This window comes from Passer domesticus, chromosome 1 (genome assembly GCF_036417665.1).
Source record: "Passer domesticus isolate bPasDom1 chromosome 1, bPasDom1.hap1, whole genome shotgun sequence".
NCBI lineage: Eukaryota > Metazoa > Chordata > Aves > Passeriformes > Passeridae > Passer > Passer domesticus.
In genome coordinates, this window is record NC_087474.1 from 156,274,595 (window position 1) to 156,298,307 (window position 23,713).

Here is a 23,713-nt window from a genome sequence, read left to right on the forward strand (position 1 = left end):
ACAAGGAGGACTGTAAACACACACACATGCTCTGAGATGAGAGGATTAGAAGAAGCAAACTCCTTAGACAAAATCTCTTTTTCATATTGTTTTCCTTTTGAATTGCCCAGCTGAACTGGATGCCAGTCCTTAAGACAGTGATTGCATCTCAACAGGCTTGCCTGAGCATACATTAATTTCCTGAGACCAAGCATTCACAAATGTCAGTAAGTCCTTTCACTACAATGCTGTCATTAGCTGTTCTCCACTTTACAGAACCTGTCAGCTCTTCCTGCCAGCACATCAGCAAAATGAGAGAGGTGAGGTCTTCACCTTCAAGGTGGTGTCGAAAGTTAACACCTCATTTTGTTAATAAATCAAGCCAGTATTCCTCTTCTAAGATTTTGGGTGGCAGTAAGACATTTCCTTTACTCTTCAAAAGAAGCCAATCTAAGTACAACTCTAAAGATACAAAAAATGACAAGGCTTGTCAATGCCATCAGTAGCCAAGTCTACCACTTGATCACAAGCCCATTTGTATATTAGCTCTCTTCCTGAATGTCCTGATGTGTCATAGACTCATTGAGCTATAAATAGCATCACTCATATGTTCCAAATCCAGATTCACCAGAGCCACTTCAGTTCTAGCAGCCTGGTCCACCTGCCCCTTGTTGTCATGTTCTCTCCAGTGTCACAAGTGCTAGGTACATGAGCATGTGCCCTCTGGCCAGTCCATGATCATACCCACATTTACCAGGCACTCAGGATTTCCAGCCTGAGCCCGTTGCATTATCAGTGAAAGCCACTTGCTGCATGAAGCATCAGTTGCATGGAGGGGACCCTCCCTTTGAATGTCCAGCTGACCCCAAAAAACTGAGATGCAAAAATCACCTGTGCTTCAGCACCAACTACCTTTGAAGAAGCTGAAATTCCTTCATAAGTTGCTAATATTTCTTTCTCAGTTGGAGTGTAACAGGCTTTAGATCCCCCATATCCCCTGTTTCCAGACCCTAGAGGCCAGCCTGGAGTCTCTCCAGGCTCTTTTGGCCAGGTGTTCCATATGGAAACATTATCCCTGTCTGGGTTATTAAGCACTTTTTTTTTTACATCATGTCATGTCTGGACTGGCCCAAATTATCAGCCATTTAGTTTGTTCAAATGTTTGTTGCTTCTCAGCACCGCTTTTAAAGTCTTTCTTCTTAAAAAATAGAGAGGGAGACTATAACCAGTATAGATCAGACTATAAACTGGAGCATGCATTGTCCAAAAATCCACAACACCTAAGAAATCTTGTGCTTCTGGTTTGTTAGTTGTTATTTTATTAATCACACCCCTTGAGATATGAAAATATGTACCTTGCTATTTTACTCCTACAATTTGAATTTTCATGTGCAGGTCCATATAAAACAGTATTTTGTTTTATAGCAGAAATAGCCTTCAAAATTATCTGGATTATTCTTCTCTTTTCAGACACTTTCTCCTGCTGTGTTGCCCTACAAATGATGTCACCAATGTACTGCAGGTGTTGGGAACATACCCCTTGTTCCAGTGCAGTCTGTATCAATCCATGACAAATGGTAGGATTATGTTTTCACCTTCAGAATAGTCAATTCCAGGTGTGCTGGATAGGCCTCCATGTGAAAGCAAACTGTTCCACACCCAGGAGTCTCAATTGTCATATTCTCAGAGCTGGCTGTCCTGTTCATCAATAGTTGGTGCCTCTGTGTCTGTCCAGCTCATTGTCACCTGGCTGTGGGTCTATGATGTCAGTGCATCTCATGAATAATTTCACCACATGGACTGTGTGCACCAGAATTCACCCTCATCTCTGGATTCAGGTCATTATAGATCACCTCCAACACAGCTGATTTCCTCAGATCCTGGATATCTCCTTCCATGTGTATCCATTTCCTTTGAGACTTTGCAAGTCTTTCCTTGAGGAAAACTGGATAAAGATTCTCCTCCCAAAGACTGAGGCTCCTTGTTAATTGTCCCTGTAATAGGGTACCAGAAGTACAAGCATGCCTTCAGGTCAGAGTCCAAATACCAGATTAAACTCGAGATCGGTGTTTTAGTACCAAACCTCCCAGGCAAAACATCACTAATCACTGCAGAGCACAGCAAACTGCAAAGCCAACACCAATCTACTAAAAAAAAAAAAAAAAAAAGAGTATGGCACAGATCGCACAGATCACAGAAATTGATATCAAGAACAGATGAATCAATATTGTGATCCACAAATGTTATATGTATATGTCTAGTATCTGATATGTATAATTCTGATATGCAGAATTATATGTATAATATATTTATAGTATGTATAATTTGATATGCTCTTATCAATCTATCATCTCAAGTTCTTAGAGCTCCAAAGGTGCTAAAAAGAAGTGTTGTAATTTAACCCCAGCTGGCAACTAGGAAACACACTCAACTCATTCACTTAGCCCCAGAAGGATATGGGGAAGAGACCTGGAAGTGTAAAAGTGAGGAAACATGTGTTGTGACAAGAATGGTTAGTAATTCAAATATAATATTATTAAAAAACATTAGTAATTAGAGTTTTGAAAAACAAAATTAAAAAAAAGAGTTGATACCCAAAAAAAGAAAAAAATATGCAATTTAAAACAATTGCCCACCACCAACTGACCAGTGTCCAGCCAGCCCCTGAGCAGCAGCCCAGAACATCTTTCCCCCTAGTTTATCTGCTGTGGAGGATGAAATACAGTCTGGCATCTCCCTCTAGTCAGTTGGTGTCAGCTGTCCTGGCTGTGTCCCCTCCCAATCCCCTGTGCATCCCCAGCCTCCTCACTGGTGGGGTGGTGTAAAAGGCAGAAAAGTCCTTTACTCAGTCTAACCTCTGCTCAGCAGCAATGCAAACATCCCTGTGTTATCAACACTGTTTCCAGCAGAAATCTAACACAGCCCCATAGCAGCTACTGTGAAGAAAATTAATTCTCTCCCAGCTAAATCCATCACAGGAGACATGGTACACACACAGATGGTCTAAACGTTCTTCAAAGTTTTTCCAACCTAAATGATTCTATGATTTTATGATGTAAAACTCAGCCCAAAGACTTGTTGGTCTTGTTAGACTTTTGAGTCAATGCATGTTTGTGATTTTCTGTTTGTTCTCCTGTGTATTACAATTAAGACTTCCCTGGAAATCAAGTTACTTTCCTCCATGAGAACCTTCTAATGCTCTCTTAGTCATGGAAGTGTCAGGGATTCCTTTGTAAGGTCTCCAGTCTTTACAACCACCTAACATTATCCAGCAGAATTTACAGAATGAGATAGCATCACAGATAATCCCTTGCGGCTCTTTTGATAAGGGTTTTAGGTTTCCAGTCTGCTATAATCCTTTGCATATTTTCTCCAGTATTGAAACCAAAGTAAAGATTTGTGATACAGGTACAAGGCACAAAACAAATACAAGGCATATAATCTTGCTCAGTCACATCTGTGAAACATGCTTGTTATCCAGTGCATAATCATTTAGCTGGGTTTAAAATTATAAAGACTAATTTAGTTTTTGTACTATAAAGAGCTAACTCAGTTTGGATGCAAGCTCTGAGAATAATATTCCAATATTTAAAAAAAAAAGATTGCTGTTTATTATTCTCAGGAAAATCAATATTCAAAATTTTGTCAGATGCGTTAGACATATGTTCACAGAGTGCAACACCATGAGTAACTTTTCCCAAGCTTCATTGATTACTACCACTGAAATGTAATGAGTTAGAGACACAAATATTAAAAGATCCTTTAAAAAATTACTCATAACCCAAAGAGTATTCAGGGTGGAGCACATAAGAAAATAGCTGTGCTATTTTATGGGTTTTTTTCCTCCATTTGCAAACTCCAAAGTGATTTGTCTTTTACCATTACAACTGAATTTCACAAAATACCAGCAGTATCAATTCAGTGGAGGTAGATGCCCATTCAACCTCCAGCAACAAAATTAGTGTTAAAATTAAAACCACTTGAACCCCACATCTGAAAACTTTCACTCTAGATCAATAGCTTCAAATATATGGACCACATGGGGTAAAAACAGACTGTAACTACAGGATCCAAAGAAAATCACTCAGGAAAACAAGTCAACAACTTACTTCAATTCCTTTCACATTCTGTTTGTGAGACCAATCTACACTGGAGATTTTGTACAGGTCACCAGGTCCAAGAAGGCTGAGAAGCAAGTCTAGATTATACCTACCATAAACTGGTCATTTAAAGGGTATTTAGTTAGAGGAATAAATCTACTAAGAGAAAAACCCAAAAACACCAGGTTGTTCCAGAGGATTTTGGGGCAGAAATGAAGAGGGACCAAATAAATGTCAGGTGCCAGTGGGCTGCTCTTATGAAATATAAAGCCTTTGAGCTATTACACAGGATTAAACGTGAACACAGCTGTGCAAATTTAGGTCAGAGCATTCCAAAAAAAAAAAAAAAGAATGAAGAGCAGCCTCGATTTGTCCTCTGTTAGCACGTGCCTGTCAGGACACCAGTGCTGAGTTCAGCTCAGCACAAATCACTATCTGCTTACACCAGTTAATAATAACCTGCTGTTGGTATTGTGCAAAAAATGAAGCAGCGGGGGAAATTCAGACAGAAGAGGAGGAAGAGCAAAACAGAAGGAAAAAGGAGATAATACAAACTTTCCCTTGGACTGTCTTCCCACTGCTATATAATCCTCTCTTCTTCATGGCTTCTCTACCTGTTCCTTCTCTGACTTATTTTCCTTTTTTATGACCTTCAAAAGAAAAAGATATTTTAAAATTTTATGCACAACTGAGAGCTTAAATTTCAGACTCCTCAGAACATCATCATCTTCAATCTTCAGCAGTTTTTGCATCTTATTCCCACTGTTCACCTCAGTCTTTTTTTCTGATCTTCCTGTTGTCAGTCTTAGAAACACAAAATGCATCAAAAGGCAGCAAGTTATTTGAAGCCTATTTAGGACACTCAGACAGAATTATCCCTCATTCTCACATTTGACTGAGCTCTTCTTCCCTGTAAAAGGAGATATATTATTCTCAATCTGGGCTCTTTTGTTGGTTTCATACAGGAAATTAGGGCTCTTTAGGGGACTGACCTTATTTTATTTTCATGTACTCACAGAAGTCCCCCATAATTTATTTTTATAATTTTTTTTTTATGTTCTACTCCAATTCACACCTGACTGAAGTCAAAACTGCTTGGACATAGGTGTGTATGAATTCTTTGGGAGTTTATCAGAATCTTTGGCCATATTCAGAATTTTGGCAAAAGCTATAGGTCAATTCTGTCTGTCTTCTGAATTCTGAATGTTACCAGAACTTGACCAAGATCCTCCTTGTAAAAAGTCCTGTATCAGGTTCTGTAGGGCTGCAAAGGAGAGGTAAGAAGATGAATGAGATTTGTCCTCTTGCAAGAGATATGGGGCAGCCTGATGCATGAGTAAAGGAACTCTCTGCTTTGGAGCACAAACTGTTAATAGAGACATCACCAAAGGATCCAGGTAGGAAACAGAGGGACTTGAACATCAGCCTGATGCTACAAACTAGTCACAGCTAATAAACTAGTGACAGTTATGACAGGGAAAGCCTACTGAGTTATATGTTTTCTTGGCACTGTTTTGACTGCATTTCCATTTCTGGTCATAAAAAATTTCATGGCACTGTCTAACTGAGCTGTAAACTCAGCTGTCCTTGTCAGACCTTTAATGCTTATTTTGCATTTTGCATGATCAAATTCACTGCAGAGTTTCTTGGACAAGGTATAGTCTCCTTCAAAAGGTCTGAGGATGTTCTAAGTGGGCACATATTTCGCATCAACTGCATTGATTATCCTTGTTTGTGAAAAATTTAAATCACAGACTCTTGCCCATGAGATTAATCTCACTAACTAGAAATGTCTTCATATATATGAGGTGTTTTTAGCCTCACGGTAGTCAGTAGGGATAGAGAAAATGCCTTCAACAGGATTCATGTCACCATTGCTGTTTCCAAGGGAGCTGAAAGCAACTTTCCTAGGTGCAGACGTATGAGAGCTAAGTACACATCTAGTTAGATGAATGTCAGTCATATCCAAATTCCACACATAAACAGGATTTTGAATGTGTGTGCAGAATCACTCATGGCAAGGGTGAGAGAGGTAGTATGTATGTATCTCTGTATATACATTTTTATCTTATGTTGGATTTGCTTATATTGGAGGTCTTTTCTAACCTTAATGATTCTATGATTCTTATATGTGCTTAAAGAGGAAAAAAAAAAAAAAGCAAATCCTCAAAACTTGATGATACAATATTTTTTCCTTTCTTTTCTTTAAAACATTTTGCCTTCTATTATACATGTGAAGAATCCAGCTGAAATCAACAGTCAGATTATCACTGGATGGAAAGGTGCTCAGCACTTAGGAGATAGGAAATGTCACAGATAAGGCTGGCCATGGAGTCTCCATTATCTCCTTACTTAATGCACATGGATCCTGTTATGATCAGACAATGATCAAAACCACTTCTTGCAGTGTTCAGGACATACAAGGTCTGGGAATTAATGTGGTTATTGCAGGTGAGGATTTTTGGCTTTTCAGACTTCAAAAGACATCTTATAAGGGAGATAGAATATTGTAAAAAAGAGACAACTCTGCTGATCCAAGAAAATATGTGCATATTAAGTCAGGTTCTCTGTTGTTTTGTTCTCTTGATACAAGTTTTGAGCAAGTTAAAGGCTCTTAATGCAGCCCTTTATATTAAATAAAATTATATGAGTTGCTAGAAAGGAAACACTGTCAGCAGATGTTAATATTTCATGTGGAGTCAGTGGAGCTATTGATGTTTGTAAGGAGCAATTGAATTGAGTGTTTGCAGTGCTGGACCAAAAAAGAGCAGCACAAAAGGTGTTGTACCCTCACACACTGAACAGGAACAGAATTCAGAGCTCTGGAAATCTGACAAGCAGTCGTGGTTCAAGTACCATGTCCAGAAATGCTCAAAGGCTGGGACAGGGTGAGGAAATGTCCCTGGAAGTGTTCAAGGCCTGGCTGGATGGGGCTTGGAGCAACCTGGTCTAGGGGAAGGTGTCCCTGTCTGTGGCACAGGGGTGGGACTGGATGATCTTTAAGGTCCCTTCTAATGCAAGTCATTCTATGATTCTAAAAAGATAAGGATGTTGGTGAGAAAACTTTAACAGACAGAGGTTGTCAGAGCAGCATCAGCAGAACCAGTGTCTTGGTATTACTGGAAGAAGAAATATTTGCAATACTGAAATTAATACAATATGGATTTACTTTCAGGCTCACAAAAAAAAAAAAAGTTAAAAACAATTTTTTCATCACTGTCCTCAGTTGTAAAATATTAAACAAATTGTACACAAACTTTGAAGCAGACATTTATTACAGGGGCCATTGACTACAATAGTAAGTAGAGAAGTTGCAGATCATTTTCCATCATAAAGCTCTTTGGATAGGCAGTAACTATTGAACTGGGATGCAATTAAGGGAGGAACAGGTGCTGTTTTACAGCAGTGTAGTTTAAGTACAGGCAATAAAATATGCAGAGCCCTAATCAGAATTTTGACTAGTTTTAAGTGCCTGGGGCCATGTTGATATAAATAGCTGCATCAGGTTCTCCTATAGAGCAAGAGCTAAATTAAGTGGTTTACAAACAGAAGAAAAGGCTGACTTATTGGTCATGGCACTGCTTGATCTGTGACAAAAATAGAAAGGGCCAACTGTGCCACTGCTAGACATGAAGTCAACACAACAAGGCCTGAGGTACAGCTGCTGAATTCAGCAAGGCCAGCAGAGTCTATCAAAACAACAGGAAATATATTTCTCTCTCAAATTCAGCCCAGCATCTTGGCAAACTCCTCCAGAAGGTTTTGTGCAGCAAGTTTGCCTCACAGAAGGGCTGCATTTTTTTCTGAAGTCCATGACTCTTATTCCAGCTGCAGAACAGCTGTCCCTCAAGCTGTGCCTGTCATGCTAAAAGGATGCTGCTCAGTCATCTCAGGAAGCTAAGGTCCCTTCTCAAATGGGCAAAGGCTGGCAGAAGTTGTGGTGAGCTTTTGAGGTTCTGTTGGACATGGAGAGGGGTTTCCTTTTAAAGTATGGGGGCACTGGCAACCCACTAATGGTTCAAAATTCCTGATTCTCAACAGCATCTGAGTGTTAGCTTGTCCTTAACACAGGTACTTGACTTGTAAATCAAACAGCATCTGAAGAGGAAGGTGAGATTTTAACAAAACAGAGATATCCAGCTTGGGGCTTTTCCCCTGAAATACTTTTTGTGTGTGCCCAAGTATTTCCAGCCAGTTAAACTTGGGCAACACAGACAGGGAGCTTTCTAGAAAGGCAGCCACTGATGTCACAGTGATATTTTCTGGAAAAAAGCCCAGGATTCCTCTCCTGGGAACCTGATAAGCTGCAGAGAAAAAGGAAAACAATATTATATCATTTGCTTCTCCTGTGTTTTGCTGCTTTGGAATGTGGTTGGAGATTGTTTATCCAACAGGTGATTGTTTCATTGGTTTTGTGTGAATTGTTTTGACTTAATGGCCAATCAGAGCCAAGCTGTGTCGAGGCTCAGGAAAAAGTCGTGAGTTTTTCATTAGTATCTTTGTAGCCTTCTGTAAGTATCCTTTCTGTATTCTTTAGTGTAGTTTAGTATAGTTTAGTTTAGTATTTTTTAATATAATACAGTATCATAAAATAATAAAAATAATAAATTAGCCTTCTAAGAACATGGAGTCAGATTCATCATTCCTTCCTTCCTCTGGGAACCCTGCAAATACAATACACTGAGGCACCAGTACCACCATCCTGCCTCCAGTGCCGCCTCCATGTCCCCTGAAGTTCTGCTTGCCTGGCAGTGACTGTGAACAGACTGGATGCCCATGGCACACTGCAGGTGTACATAAACCAGCAAGGAACTGGTCTTAGCAGTTTTCTGATGTAGCTGGTAGAAGAAATTTCATGTGGACATTCATACAAGAAACCCCATTCAGGCATAGAAATCTGGAGACTTTGGGGGGACAAGGCTGGACTGGTACCACACCTGCATGCCATTGCAGTGAAGTTCTTCCCCTTAGATCCACTCCTGCTTCCTTCCTAATTTTGTTGTCAGACTGTTGCTCCTGACAAACAAAATAAAGAAGGGCCAACCTGTTGTATTGTTTTTTTGGGTTTTTTAACCTCCTTTGTCAAAGCTCTATGCTCGCAGGGACACTCTATGCCTTATTGAAGAAATACTTAGAAAAACTAAGGGATGTTAAATTTTTATTTTTGGTCATTGCCACATAGCAGTACTGAGTGTGGTTTTTTACAATATAGCAATGATGATCACTTTTCCTAGTTTGTACAGCTTAAAATTAGTGATCTTGGAGCTCTATTTAATTTCTTTTTGGTTTAGGTAATGCAGACACACAATTTCAATCAGCAGCCAGAATCAGACTGTGAACACACCAAATACTTAAATTTTGTAAAATCTCCAACACTTCCCATATAAATATTTATACTCAAATAAACATAACATGAGAAAAAATTCTAGGAAACCATCAAATAAAAAGCCTTCCCAAGGCAAAATATTGCAAATTTGAAAGTTGTGGAGTAATTTTCCGTGTTACTTGCCTTTCCCACACTAAAATCCTGCTTTGTCACTTCAGGAATGAAGAAAGTTTTTCAGCACACTGTCTCATGTCTTTAGAACATTAGCTAGATTAGGTAGATTAGGCATCCAGATATTTTAATAAAGTTTCAGAAAAAATTAGATGGAAAGATGCAACTTTGCCTGGGAAAAATGAAATTAAACTGTTCTCTGCTAGACCATTCTATATTATGTGGTATAATCTCTGCAAAATGAAGTAACGAACTCAATACCATGACAAATTTGCAGCCAGCAAAGGTGTAATTTTCTTAATTTTACTCCCATTTTGCTAATACACCACACTTCCAGTAACAAGAATATCTAAAGGAAAATATGTATCGCTCCAATATCTCGTGCAACACTAATTCCACAATCTCACACCAAGCTGCTGAGCTAAAAACTGAAACAAAACAGTTCCTAGTGCTCCTGACCAGGAGCTCTCTAAGAACAAAACACCAGAAAAGAGAAGTTGTCTATGAGAAGACGAAATTTCATCACTAAATTTCCATCTGGGACAGCATTTTGGATTAAACACTTATTCGTAGAAGGAATCTTTTGCAAACAAGGTTGAGATGCAGCCCAAATTTTATGTTAAACAATACTAATCAGATTTCTATTGGCACATGGGAATTTATCGGATTATTTGTTTCTTTCCATTTTAAAATAAAATGTCATTTTGAAAATTATTGACAGCACTTCCTAATTAACTGAATTTTCTATAGCGGACTAGCCTCCAAATCCTGGCATTGCTAATTTTTGAGCTCCTTGTATTTACATACCTCACAGGGAACATTCATGATCTCTTAGGAATGAAGACTCAGCTTATGAGAGGCACTAATTAACTAAAAAAATGTCAGGCTCAGATCAATCATCTATATTAAAACAAGCAGAGGATTTTTTCCCCCATCTCCAAACAAGACAGGTGTGAACTTGAAGTCAAGTGAATGTAGTTAACCAGAAAGCTGTAACAAAAAACAGGTACATCAACATCTAAATAAAAGTCCCTGCCATGTGAATATCTCTGTTCAGAAAATGTTTATTTAGTACAAATAACAGCACAAATCTTCTCTGTTCCTGTGGGATTTTCATAGCCTAGTTCTTGGCAACAGATTAATAATTCCTGGTGTCCTACAATCAAATTCTTAACCGTCATTGGTTTTGGGTTTTGTATTAGAAAATACAATCAACACAGAGAACATCAGAGCACTCAGTGCTGTGTGCAGCTTCACAGACTTCAGCAAATGTCTCAGATTTCCTATGGCCTGATTTTACCTCTGCTGTAGAGGGTATAGACAATTTTAAAATTCCATATGACTTTTGTCAGAGGCATAATTTTATTTCCAGAACTCACGGTAGAAGTGGTGATGGGCCTGCAGAGCTGAAATGAGCTGAAGCTACCTTCATGTGTGTATCTCAATTTGAATTTCAGACACTAGCTTGCTGTGCAAGCAAACATTTCAGTTTTGATCTGAAAATCAACAAAACACAAAGAACAGAGGGCCTCCAGGACCTTTTTGTTGCCTTTTATAAAGCAGTGGCATTTTTCTCTCATTTTGCCCCCCTGAGAATGCTTATATCTCTGTAAGACACTTTGGGCAAAGGGTAATTTAGGACATCTTGCAGACTAAAATGCCAGAGTGTCAAAGTATTACTATTTTCACCCATAACACCAGACATGAAATTATTAAAGCTCTATTTTCAACACCAATTAAACAGCTAGAGAGAAATTCCAAAGCCTAAACATAGATATCTAGTGTCATTTTACACCCCCTAAGATATAAATAAGGACAATTATTCCCAACTGTCAGTTTACCCACACTGTGGGAGAGTCCTGCTTTCTTTGGAAGCAGCAGCTCAATATCATATGAGGTATCTTAAAGCCTCTCAAATGACAACACACATTTATGATTAGGAGCTGAGTGTTTTCTCTAAAGTCTGCAAATAAATAGAACCTAGAAAGTGGTTGAACTCAGCCTGAAATAGCCACCCAAGTGAACTAATTCAGCCTCTACTGACTGCATCTCTTTTAGAAGTAATGGAACGCTTGGATGACTACACACAGTGCCTTAACAACAGAATGGAGGTGCCTCAATGTGGGAATTCATCCCATCCTCAAACTGAAACATATCTCACCTATTTTAGGTACATGCACAGGAGCTACTTGTCCACAAAAGGGGGAAAAAAAACCCAAAAAACAAAAAGTAGTAGATTCCCCTGGCCCCTTTCTCTACATCCATCCCACACTGAAATGGGTCACAGCACTTGTTTCCACAGATTAGCAGGAGAATCTCAGTGCTTATCCCTGATATAGCTTCTCAAGGAGAGATGAGAAATCCCACCTCTGTAAAACGGGTATTGATCAAGATGTAGGTACCTGCCTCTCAGATGTACACCAGATATCCACACATATCTCCAGGCACTTAGGATTCATTTGGAACTTTAAATTTTAAATTCCTAGATTTCACTGCTCTCCAAAACACAACTAAAGACAATCCCCTAAAAGGACTTAGAATTGCAAATTATATACTCATCAGAAAAAAGACTATTGCTAGGAATCTAAATGCAACTTTGGCCTGCAGATGTTATATCTCAAACAGAAAAATAAATAATAAAGATTTAAAAATTGATCCAAGACTTTTTTGAAGGGATGTCGGGTATGGACATCACACTGATAACTCTTGGATGTTTAAATGAAATTTTTATCATATTTATATTTTCCTAATTCCTAAGGGCTGAATGGAATAGAAAGGTAAGATTAAATAATCTCAGAAAATATCCCAGATTCAACAGCAATTATGCTATTAAACTAATTCCTGTCCACTCACAGGTAGAAGTTCCTTTCACCTAAGTCCCAACTGCATTTTTTGCTTATAATTTTCCAATGCCACATAGTCTGTTTCAGACCAATTTCCAGTTTTGATGCTATAAAATATCTGTTTTCCGCAGTGGATAGAAAGTAATCAGATATATGTATACTGAAGAGCACTTTGGTGCTCCTCTGGGTTTAAGACATATGAATTATTGTTGGAACAAAGCAGCAAAGCAGCAAGTCACTTCTTCCCCAGGAGTGATGGTCTGTCATCCTGGGCAAGAAAATATAGAGGGTTATTTTCTCCTACTCATGTTATCATCACCAACATCAGTTTTTAGTGCCTCAAACAAGATCCCTATTTTGTAAAAAAAAAAAAAGATTAAAAATCTGAGAAAAATAGTGTGATACCAAGGGGAAAGCCTCAACACATCTTTGGAGTTTTAATCACAATCGTGAACTTGATGTATTGAAGAAATATTCATCCTGGATTTCTGGTTTCATCCTCCTATTAGCAGCCAGACATCCATGAAATGTAATTCTCACACAGTGCTGAAAATGAGGAAAACAGACTGCACACACAACTGTGGCAGGCACATGATTCCATTGGGCCATAAATAGCAAGTAGTGAAATGCTCTGTTCTTCTGCACTTGAACAAACATCACTGTGAAGCAGATGAAGACAGGAGACCCAAGTATTTACACTTGTGCCATGAGGAAAATGCAGTCATGTTTCCACCCTGGCAGCAGAGACACATGATGGCAGAGCAATTCCTGAGTGTTCCATGGTTTATAACAGCTGAGCACCACACAGCCTGCTAGGCAAGAAAATAAAACTTGGGCCAGGACTGACATTTCCCCTGGTCTAGAATCTCACTCTGACCCTGCAAAGGAGGGTCAGTGTTGACTGGGGCAGGGTCCTGTTTGCAGGACTCAGCTCCCAGGATGAACATGATTTAGGTTGCTCCAGCACTCCTTACTTCATATTTATATGCAGAAATGGGCCATCTGTGTGTCTTCTGAGATAAAATTTTGGCAGCAAAGACAACATCACACACTGAGTAATAGCCCAGTGATTCCTGGAATATACTGACTGCAAAAAAAGTAAGGATGTTGGGTAAAATTCTGGGTGTACTGGTGTCAACAGAACAGTTTTGTGAATGTTAAACAGCTATTTGGGGATATCAGAAAAATGAGAAAATAGAAACTACTGTATCTGTCTTCTTACTCAAAGCTCCATCTGAGGTCACGGTTAAGACTTTATCAACACCATGTACACTGGAGAGACCAGAATACCATTATTATCTTCATGATCTAAATTCTCACAGAAGTTTGCTGTTAAACATCCAAAACATCAAATGAACTTTGATATGATACCTGTGAAATTTCAGAGCAACTTCAGGACTGCAGAAATAAAATCTTTGCAGGATAAACACATTTAACGTGGTACACCCTTGGCACAATGTAGACTTTCACATTTACCTCTCTTTTCAGTTGTTTCTCCCTTAGATAGAACTAATTTCAATAACTTACCCACTAATTGAAAGGGGTTTTTTTGTTATTTTTTCAGGATAGCTTGTTTCCATTTGCATAGTCAAATTAAGGATATACTAAGACACATGATATGATTCTGCTGAAACCTACTCATTGCACATAATCTTATTTCATGCCCATGCTAAGCCAAAAAAAAAAAATCTGTCTGTAAAAATAAAAAAAATTAACTTCAATTTTGCACCTCACTTATGAAACATTACAAATTTGGCCATCAATAAAACTTTCTCCAGAAAAGGTTTCCCCTCTCATCCAAAGAAGTAAAATGGCTATTTTCAATTTTTTTTTGCATGACTACATGTCACTATTAAGATCAGGAGATACAAATGACTCTGAAAAATTACAAAGAGCATTCTCACGAACCTGTCAAGCTGAATGGGCTTGTGGGCTGATACTGTACAAAGAACATTAATTATCAAACAGCATGGAACCTGCACAACATGGCATCAGGAATATCTCTCATCAGTCAGGTGTTCAGGCAGTGAATACTGGTGCAGTTTGACTGAGATCAAGGGGGTTTGTACCTACTTATACCACTGGAAGATATTTCCCACTATATGTTTAAAATATCTTCTTCTTTTCTGTTCTTGCATAATAAGCCATTATTTCTGCAGTCAAGGCTTCTGAAAAATATGATTTCTGTGTCAAAGGGATAAAAATACCCTTGACACATGTAGATTTCATTTAGAAAAGCGTCAGAAGATTCACAGTTTGAGCTGGAATTTATTATTGATCCTTTCAGCTCAATGCCAATTTGAAATTGTGCTCTGAAACAATACATTTTCCTTAATCAAATCCTTACAGCAGCATTAAGAAAAATATAAACCCACACAATTTTAAAATGAACCACTATTTTTCAAAATGTGTTATGGATCCACTATGAGACATATAGATGAAAAAATGGGTTGGAATTTGTTTTGGATAATAATTTGCAAAACATGCATTTTTTCCTTTTTAGTTTCTATTTGTCTGAAGAAAAAAAATTAATTTCTGTCTTGAAAGCACCAAGCTGCAGTTGGAGACCAACTGTAATATGGCTTATAGAGACAGAGTAACAATATGTAATTAACCCTTGGAACTTGACAAAACACTCTTAAATCTGAAGGAATTTTTTTTTGTTGTGAAGAAAAATCAGCATGATTCAACTTCTTTTCCATTCAGATGAAAAGAAATTTCCTCACTTCATTTTGTTTATGGATTTTTTTAATTCTTTTTTTTTTTTTATTAAAAAATGCACAGATTTCTCAAACATTTTAAATTCAGAAGCCCAGAACTGCTTGGGTATTTATAGCAATACTATGCTAAAATTAAGCTCAGGAACGTGTCTACTTGCTTGCTTTCTTCCATTGCAAGCAGTGCAATGGTAAAATCTGAGGTTTTACCATCAGAGCTCTCTTTGTAGTTGCAATTCAGGATGAGGTCCCACTGACATAATTTTGGCTGGGCTGAGCACCTCTGTTGCCATTTCTCAGTGGAATGGGAGAGAGCGACTTCAAAACATGCAACCTTCTGACCATGTCCCTTGATTGTTATAGTCTAGAAAGCATCTTCTGGGCATGCTTAGAACACATGAAAAAGTGCAAACTACACTCCAAACCCAGTGTCCGGGGGTGATTTCACCCTGGAACGGGAGAGGGTTTGGGATTGAAGGAAACACCCTAAGGAGCAATGTGGAGATATATGTGGCTCAAACACAGTCAACACTCATTTACTACTCTATGTCCCACCCTATGCCTTGCCTGACAGCTCCTAAATGTAAATTCTTTTGGCTCTAACAGTTTAGCAGTCCTTGTCTGTCACTCCCAGCCCTCAAACAGAAGTTTGCCTGCTGGAGCACAAGCTGCAGAAGATATGTATGCTCGGAGTTTCCAATACACTTCTTTGGTGAAAAAAACACTTTCATCAATATCTTGTCTAACAAACAGAACTCTGAAGTGAACACAGATACCTCCCAACCTTACTCTCCTTGGCTAGTGGGGAAAATCTTCCCATGGAGGGACAGAGGAGACATGAGCATGAATGTGTCTTTAGCCCTCAGACATCTCGCTGCAGCCATTCATCTGTCAAGGACTTCATCATCTGAAACTCCACCACTTTAGACACCAACAAAAATTCTTACTCATATCCTTTATTCCTAAACTTTCTAAAATTTGGCTATTTTGAAAGAAAAACTATAAAGGAGGACAGAGTAGGACTTTCCTGGGGAGTATCATTTTTGGCAGCAGGCACAGTTAGGAAGCTGCAGCTGCAAGTTCCAGTCTTTGTACACCTCATTTACGACATAGCCTTTCTCTGGAATAATCCTTTTAGTGATGTTACAGCTGTTAGAGTTGTAATTCTACAGAACCAGCATATCACAGACTCCCCCTGAAATCACCAGCCATTTCAGAGGTATAAAAGAACACATTGGATTGCAGTGGGAATTCAGTACACTAGAAAGCTTGTGAGGAAGCCTGCTTTTTAACAAGTATGTTTTCAAAGAGTCTGATTTTACAAGGCTAGTTTGTGAACTGCTGGCTAAGCAGCCAGGTGGTGCAGCTGATTCCAGATATAGCAGGTCTTAAAAATTACAACATCACTGTATAAAAATAAGATGGGAACAGTATAAACTCTGAAGTGGAGAAAAATTAATTTCCATGCTTCAGATAATTTTGGAAGTTGGCTAAAAGGACTATGGAACCTGTCAATAGCAACTGCCCATGTGTGGCCTCTTCTGAGCAAATTTATGAATGTTCATGTATAAAGAGTCTCATAGAACCACAGAATTCTAGAATATCCCATGTTGGAAGGGACCACAAGGATCATTGTGTCCAACTCTCAGTCTTACAGTCTTACACAGGACAACATTAAGAATTTCACCGTGTGGTTGAGAGCATTGTCCAAACACTTCTTGAGCGCTGTTAGGCTGGTGCTGTGGTCACCGCCCTGTGGGAGCCTGTTCCAGTGCACAACCTCTGTCTGGGGGAAGAACCTTTTCCTTATATTCAACCTAAACCTCCTGGGACACAATTTCAGGCCATTCCCTCAGGTACTGTCACTGTCACCAGAGAGAAGAGATCAATGTCAGACCCTTCTCTTCCCCTCATGAGGAATCTGTAACTTGTGATGTGCTGTTCCTTCAGTCTCATCTTCTCTAGGCTGAACAAACCAAGTGACCTCAACCACTTCTCACTTTAGAGAATTTGTTTTGTTAACTACTAATTGAGGATTATTTTTCCCTTGAGCATTTTTGCTCATCAACTGACACAGAAATTTTACTTCTACAGAAAAGTTCATCTGAGCTTGACTTGACTTTTACTTAAATCAAGGACAGGTTGAACATTAAGCACAGCTTGTGTTTTGACAAGAGAGCATGTCAAACCAGGTGTCAGCAGAAGGGGAAATTCTCTCTTATTCCATAAGGAAGATATGGTGGAGAAGCCAATATACAGCTGGGAAGTACATACCAGGCAGAGGATGCTACTACAGTGATAACAACAACAACAACAAAGAACAATAATCTTTTAGGATCTAAAGGTAAGTACCTTTCAAAGAGCCATTTAGTGGATTATCCTAAAATCCTCACTATCAGCATGTAGGTCAGTTAATCCAGAGTCAAGGAAAGCCCCAGGCACAAAAAGAAAAAGTACCAAAATAAAGAGGAAAGGAAAAAAAAAACTACCAGGAGATGTAGAGGCACAGTGCATAAGCACACCCATGGACATGCATCACCTCTGCTCACAGAGCAAAACAGCTTCACCTCTGATCCTATTTGAACCACCAGAAGCAAATCTGATCTCAGAAGCATTCTGCAGTAGGAGCATAAAGATGATAATTGAAAGTTTATTACTTAACACTTGGCAAAGTTATTTCCCATGGCAATTTGATAAATACCTTGACTTTTCTGCCCGTCATAACCTCAGACGTTTATTGCCTCATTTGCCATAACAAACGTTCAGTTATCTCCCGACTACCCAGCTTACATTTAACAGACCATGCAGAGGGAATGCTGCCACCGTAGAAAAAAACACAGATGGGACTGGAATTTCGGGTGGCAGGAGAGACATCAGCTTTTCAGAGAAATGCAACCCATCTTACACTGGAAAATCTGCTGAATTGAAGCAGAAATCCTGATTAAACAAGCTGGGGGAAGCAGAGGGCCCTTTCTGCTGGTTGAGTCTCACTTTTTCCAAGTCATAAGGAGGGCAGAGACCCACACCTCCATAGGGCAGCCAGAAGAAATCATCATGGGTCACCTCACTGGGACTGTTTACATTATTTATTGCTTTATTTACTCCACGCCAGTCCTTGATTAGGCAAGGTCATCTTAGACAGCAGGGCTTTGCCATAAAAAAATTACTGGGGTAGGGAAATCCAGCCTCAGTGTAGATAATGTGCCTCCAGAGCAGTGGGATTTTTATGGCCGAAAGGATAAACAGAATGTGGGCTGACATTGCCATCAGTCTGAGTTCTCTCTGCTCTGTGATGAATTAATGAATTAATTGCTCAGAGGCACAGGGCAGTGGAGCAAGACAGGGCTCTCCTCCCCTCTGTGGAACATTGGGGCCAGCATGTTCCCAGCAATGGAAAATATGTATTTTGAAGCTGAGGGCATCTTGGAGAAGAGATAGAAAAATAACCTGATACTTACTTGAGAATTACGGGGAAAATGTTGCCATTAGCAAAGAGATCCAGCTTCAGTGAGGTTGTGCACCTCACTCATTGTAGCTCACTCCAATCTCCAGGTATTTGGGATCACCAGGGTTATTATTGTGCCACCTGCACAGTCACAACCTGTCCTTCTCACAGTGTCTGCTCATGCAGTGGTGATTGTGGGGCAAATCTGTCCCAAGCCTCAGTGACATTAAGTGGCACCTGTGGCATTAATATGGGTATTACCCACAACTCTAGCACCCTCCATATCTGGAGAGGCTTTATCTTTTATGAAAGGAAGTGAAATGGAACAAATTCCCAAGTTAATGAAAGGAGAAATGGAATTTTCCAACGAACACCAGATAATATGCATAAAGTCATCAGGGTGGAAAAGACCTCCAAGATCATCAAGTCCAGCCTTCAACCAAGTACCATCACATCCACTAAACCATTTTGCAGAGTGCCAGGTCTACTCATTCTTTGAGCATTTCCCAAGATGATGACTCCACCAGTTTCCTGGGGATCCTGTTCCAATGTTTAACACTGTTTCAGTGAAGATTTTTTTCCTAATATCCCACCTGAACCCCCCCCGGTGCAATATGAGATCATTTCCCTTTGTCCTATCACTAGTTGCATGTGAGAAAAGGAAAAGCATACACAGAAGATGATTGCAGAGGAAAATTTCAGGCCTGTTGTTTTCAGAGTGCTTGGGTACTTCCAGCACCTGAGGAAAGATCAAAGGACCTCAAAGAAACCAATGGATTATAATTTCCTATGGAGCCAGTATTAGATGCTTATTCTTTGGTCTGCATTTCTCTGATATTATTCTAATTAGTTGCATTATGATGGGGTGCCTGGAGGCTCAATTATTTCAGTTCACCAGGGATGCCTGCTGTATTAATTTTTAAACAATACATTTTAAATATTTACTGAAGTTGTTAAGAACCTGCAATAAGATGCCAAACTGTTCTTAACAAGAAGGATTCAATGATTTTCTAAAAAGTTCTGCTTGTTTTATCATTCAGCCAAAGTTCAAAATTTAAGGGGAAATAGTAACGTGTCTTTGTAATAACTGTCCAGCCTGAAAGAATTTATGATGTGGGTTTTTTTAAATTTCTTTTATCTGTATATTTCACCTGGAAACATTTCTGGTTAAAGAATTCATTCTTTTAGTGATAAATTCCATACCCTGGATTAAGAAAAAGGAGTGGACAAAGTCAAAGAAAAAGTAAAATAGTTAAAATGTGATCAATTTCCAAATATTTTGTTTTTTTCTTGAAAGTCCAGATCTCAGAAGCAATTGGATATAGAAATATATATGCACCTTTATATTATATAACATATCCAATATATTTCTATATTGGATATAGAAATATATATGTACCTTCTGGTACATAAGGCAAAACAGGACGAAAAATATAGGTTTGTAAGTTTAAAATATTATTTAAAACACAGAATTATATAATTCTGAAATTTAAAAGCATGTAAAAGAAGTGTTTATATACTCCTATATGTATATTTTGATCAGAGATTTAAATTGGTGTTCAGAGAGACTGTGGGATCTCCATCCATGCAGTTACTTGAAAATCACCTGGAAATGTCCCTGAGCAATCTGACCTAATTTTGGAGGTGGCTATTCTCCAAGCAACATGTTTTGGGTGACTTTTAGAAGTTACATTAAATCAGTCTATGAATCTATTTCTATAAATGATAAAGCATCTTGGAAAACCTTCAGTGAAATTACAACGCATGGTGTGCATCTCCAAGAAGGAAACCCATTTGGTCAACCCCTCCTGCAGGTCCAAATTCCTCTGTGCATTTAGAGATGCAGAGAGACAAAGTGACAGATGCAAGGACATGGCTGAATGGGGATCTTGAGCAGCACCTCTGACCATGTACTTTATAGACTGAATCCCACAAAAGCAATATTAAGTCATTCATGAGAGAAAAAGGTTAGATTTGGAATAAAAATCAATGGCAAATTTAGGAGCTTCCTACGGAACAATCTTAAACAAGGTTTTTCTTCTTTTTTGAGAGGTACAGAGTATTTTTTCCTGTTACTGTTTTTTTAAGAAATTATTTTGCCATTGTTGATCTGTTTCAGTAGGTTTCAGTTCTACTGTTTATTTCCCCTTCTCAAATGACAATTTCATCACAATTTCAACACAATCACTAGCAATATTACTACCTCTTGTGATAAAAGCAGCATTTTTCCAATAGGAAAATATTTCTTGACAATTTTTTTTTCCCTCAGCCTGATCTGTAATATTTATTCACCACATTTGTGGTGTGTTGACCTTGGCTGGATGCAGGGGCACATTAAAGCCAGACTGTCACTTCCCTCCTCTGCTGGCCGGGCAGGAAGAAATTAAGATGGAAGGCTCGTGGGTTGAGATAAGGACAGAGAGAAATCACTCACCAGTGACCATCATGAGCAAAACAGATGTGACTTGGGAAAAAATTTCATTTATTACAAATCAAATCAGAGTAAGATAATAAGAAAAAACCTAAATCTTAAAACACCTTCGCCCCCACCCTTTCTCTCTTCCCAGGTTCAACTTTGCTTCCAATTTCTCCCTGGTGCAGGAGGATGGGGAATGGGGGAATAGGGATTGTGGTCATTTGGAAGTTCCTGCAGTAAGGAACAAGTTGTTTTGGCTGCTCCTTCCTCCTCAGTGAGAGGACCCCTCACACCCTTCTCCTGCTTTGTGGGGTCCCTCCCAGGAGAGACATCCTTCATGACCCTATTCCCCTGAGTCCTTTCCACATCTTTCATGAACTGCTGCAGTATGGGTCCACTGTGGGGTCACAAGTTCTGGCAGCAAACCTGCTCCAGCACAGGCTCTCCACATGCTCACAGCCTCCTTTGGACACATCCACCTGCTCTGGAGTGGGACCTCCCATGAACTGCAGGTGGATCTCTGCTCTTTCCCCATGGAAAATTTTCCCCATGGAAATTTTTCCTGTCTTGAGCTGCAGGGGAACCTCTGCTCCAGCACCTGGATGCACCTGGATGCACCTGGAGCACTCTTCCCCTTCCTCCCCCAACCCTGGTGTTCCCAGAGCTGTTGCTGTCACATATTAGTATCACTCCTCTCTCTGGCTGCAGTCAGATAGGATTTTTCTCCACTTCTAAATACATTCTCCCTGAGGTGCTTCCACCATCACTGGTGGCCTCATCTTTGGGCAGCTGTGGATCCATCTTAGAGCTGCCAGGGGCTGGCTCTGTCAGGCATGGAGGAAGCTTCTGCTACACCCCTGCAGCCCCCCTGCTACCAAACAAACCCCCACAAACCCAGTACAGCATTCTATTGCCTGCTCAGTCACTGTGGCACCATTGCACAATGGGCACTAAATGAAAATGAAAATAACCTAAGAACAAAATGCTCATCTGGCCTGAAGCAGTGGAAATTAAATCAATAGATCTATGCTCAATTACATATTAGGGCCAAACCTGTAATGCCCAAGATTTCTAGCAAGCCCTCAAAAACAGACACTTCTTTCTATTAAAGGAATCACATCTTAACCATTAATAGGAAAGCCTTCTTATCTTCTAACACAGCTCTGCAGAGTAATTTCTCATTTGTTTTCCTGTCTGCTTATCTAAGCATTTCTATTCATATGCTATTTTGATATCAACATCCCCAAGCTAATTTAGTGGATTTTCTTGGTTCACAGATGAGGAATTAGATGGGTTTGGCAGGACTGAGCATTCAACAGTTGAAATATCTCCTCATAGTGGTCTATATTATTTTGATTGATATGGGCAAATCCAATGGTCTGCACCTGATGTTGAAAGCAGTCCAATATTAGGTCCAGCACAGTTTTAGTCTAACTAAGGTGCTGCTCAGAACACACAGGATTTATACAAAAAGCAGGTTAAATCCTTGATGTATGAGTTCTGTCATATTTTCTGCAGTAAGGAACTTCCCTACAACAGTTTTCTCTGTCCATTGAGAACTCTGCATAAACAAGAGAGAATCACCTTATATACAAGTAGAAGATGATAACATCAATGAAAATATTTAGTTTAGGTGGCAATAGGCATAAAATGCAGCAAAGTAAATTATGATCACAGGAAAGGGAAATACTCTGGGTGGTTTCACTTTGGTAGCTTGCCCAGAGAGCTGATGGAATCTCAGTCTCTAGAGATATTTTAAAACTCTTCAGGACATGGGCCTGTGCAACAGAGTATATCTTCAAAGGCCTCCCTGCCTTGGGCATGGGATAGGCCAGTTCTCTAGGGGTGCCTTTCAACTGAAATTAGTAATGATATGACAAAGCTTTGCAGTCCTTTGCAGCCATGACTTGCTGACAGACAGCTGAATCTAGTCATGGTGCCTGACTGTAAACCTACATAAAGACGATCCCTCCCAAGAGACACAGCTAAATCAGGTCATTTAAAACTGCACATCTGTGTTGTTACAACTGGAAGAATGAAAGGGGAAAGGGTATTTGTGTTGTATTTGCTGGCATATGTAGAGAAATTTCATCAACTGTAGAGAAACTCACCAACTGTGGAGAAATTCCACAGCACAGCTACTGTGGCCTTTTCTACAGGAGCAAGAATATTTCAGAGCAGAATCAAATTAATAACTCATCAGTCATAACTGTAATAAAAACAATCAGCAAGTGTTACACAAAGGCTATCAGGTCCACCTCCTCAATGTCCTTTCCTTACACTCCAGGACTCTGCAACATCCCAAATACAACCTGAGAACAATCAGACGAGTAAGACAGGCTGTAAGTGCTGTCTCAAGAGGGAAGTAGGTGGAAGTGCTGCAGCTTCCTGAGCTTTCACAGCAGGGCCCTGGCAAACACCTCCACAGAGCTGCTCCCAGCTGAGAGACTCACAGCTGGCACAGACCCACCTGAATCTCTCTGCGCCCCTCAGCCCTGCAGGCCTGGGTGCAGGAGGGGAAATAAAGCAGTGCCTGGAGAGCAGCCAGGATGGAGAGGAGCACAGGGGTCTTTGGCCTGGGAGATGCAGGGATCAGGCTGTAAATGTGAAGGACTGCAGGATGCCCAAGCCAAGGGACACTTCCTGTTCCTTGCCTCATATTTTCCATGTCATCCATGCTGTAAAGTTAGGGGGAAGAGCAGGAGGGGAAGAAATG

At 39.6% G+C, this 23,713-nt stretch overlaps 1 protein-coding gene across 23 annotated transcripts in view; it reads right to left on the reverse strand.

Annotated features, from left to right (window-relative positions):
- FAM135B (family with sequence similarity 135 member B) overlaps window positions 1-23,713 on the reverse strand; it is a 203,946-nt gene that overhangs the window by 144,190 nt on the left and 36,043 nt on the right. Inside the window, exons 1-2 of one of the 23 annotated variants that reach the window (XM_064398210.1) lie at window positions 4,635-4,652; window positions 1,833-1,973 (exon numbers count right to left, since the gene is read on the reverse strand). The exons of 18 other annotated variants lie outside the window; for them this stretch is intronic. The gene's annotated coding sequence lies outside the window, so the exon portion shown is untranslated. 4 more of the 23 variants (XM_064398200.1, XM_064398175.1, XM_064398192.1 and 1 more) reach the window with 4 other exon arrangements.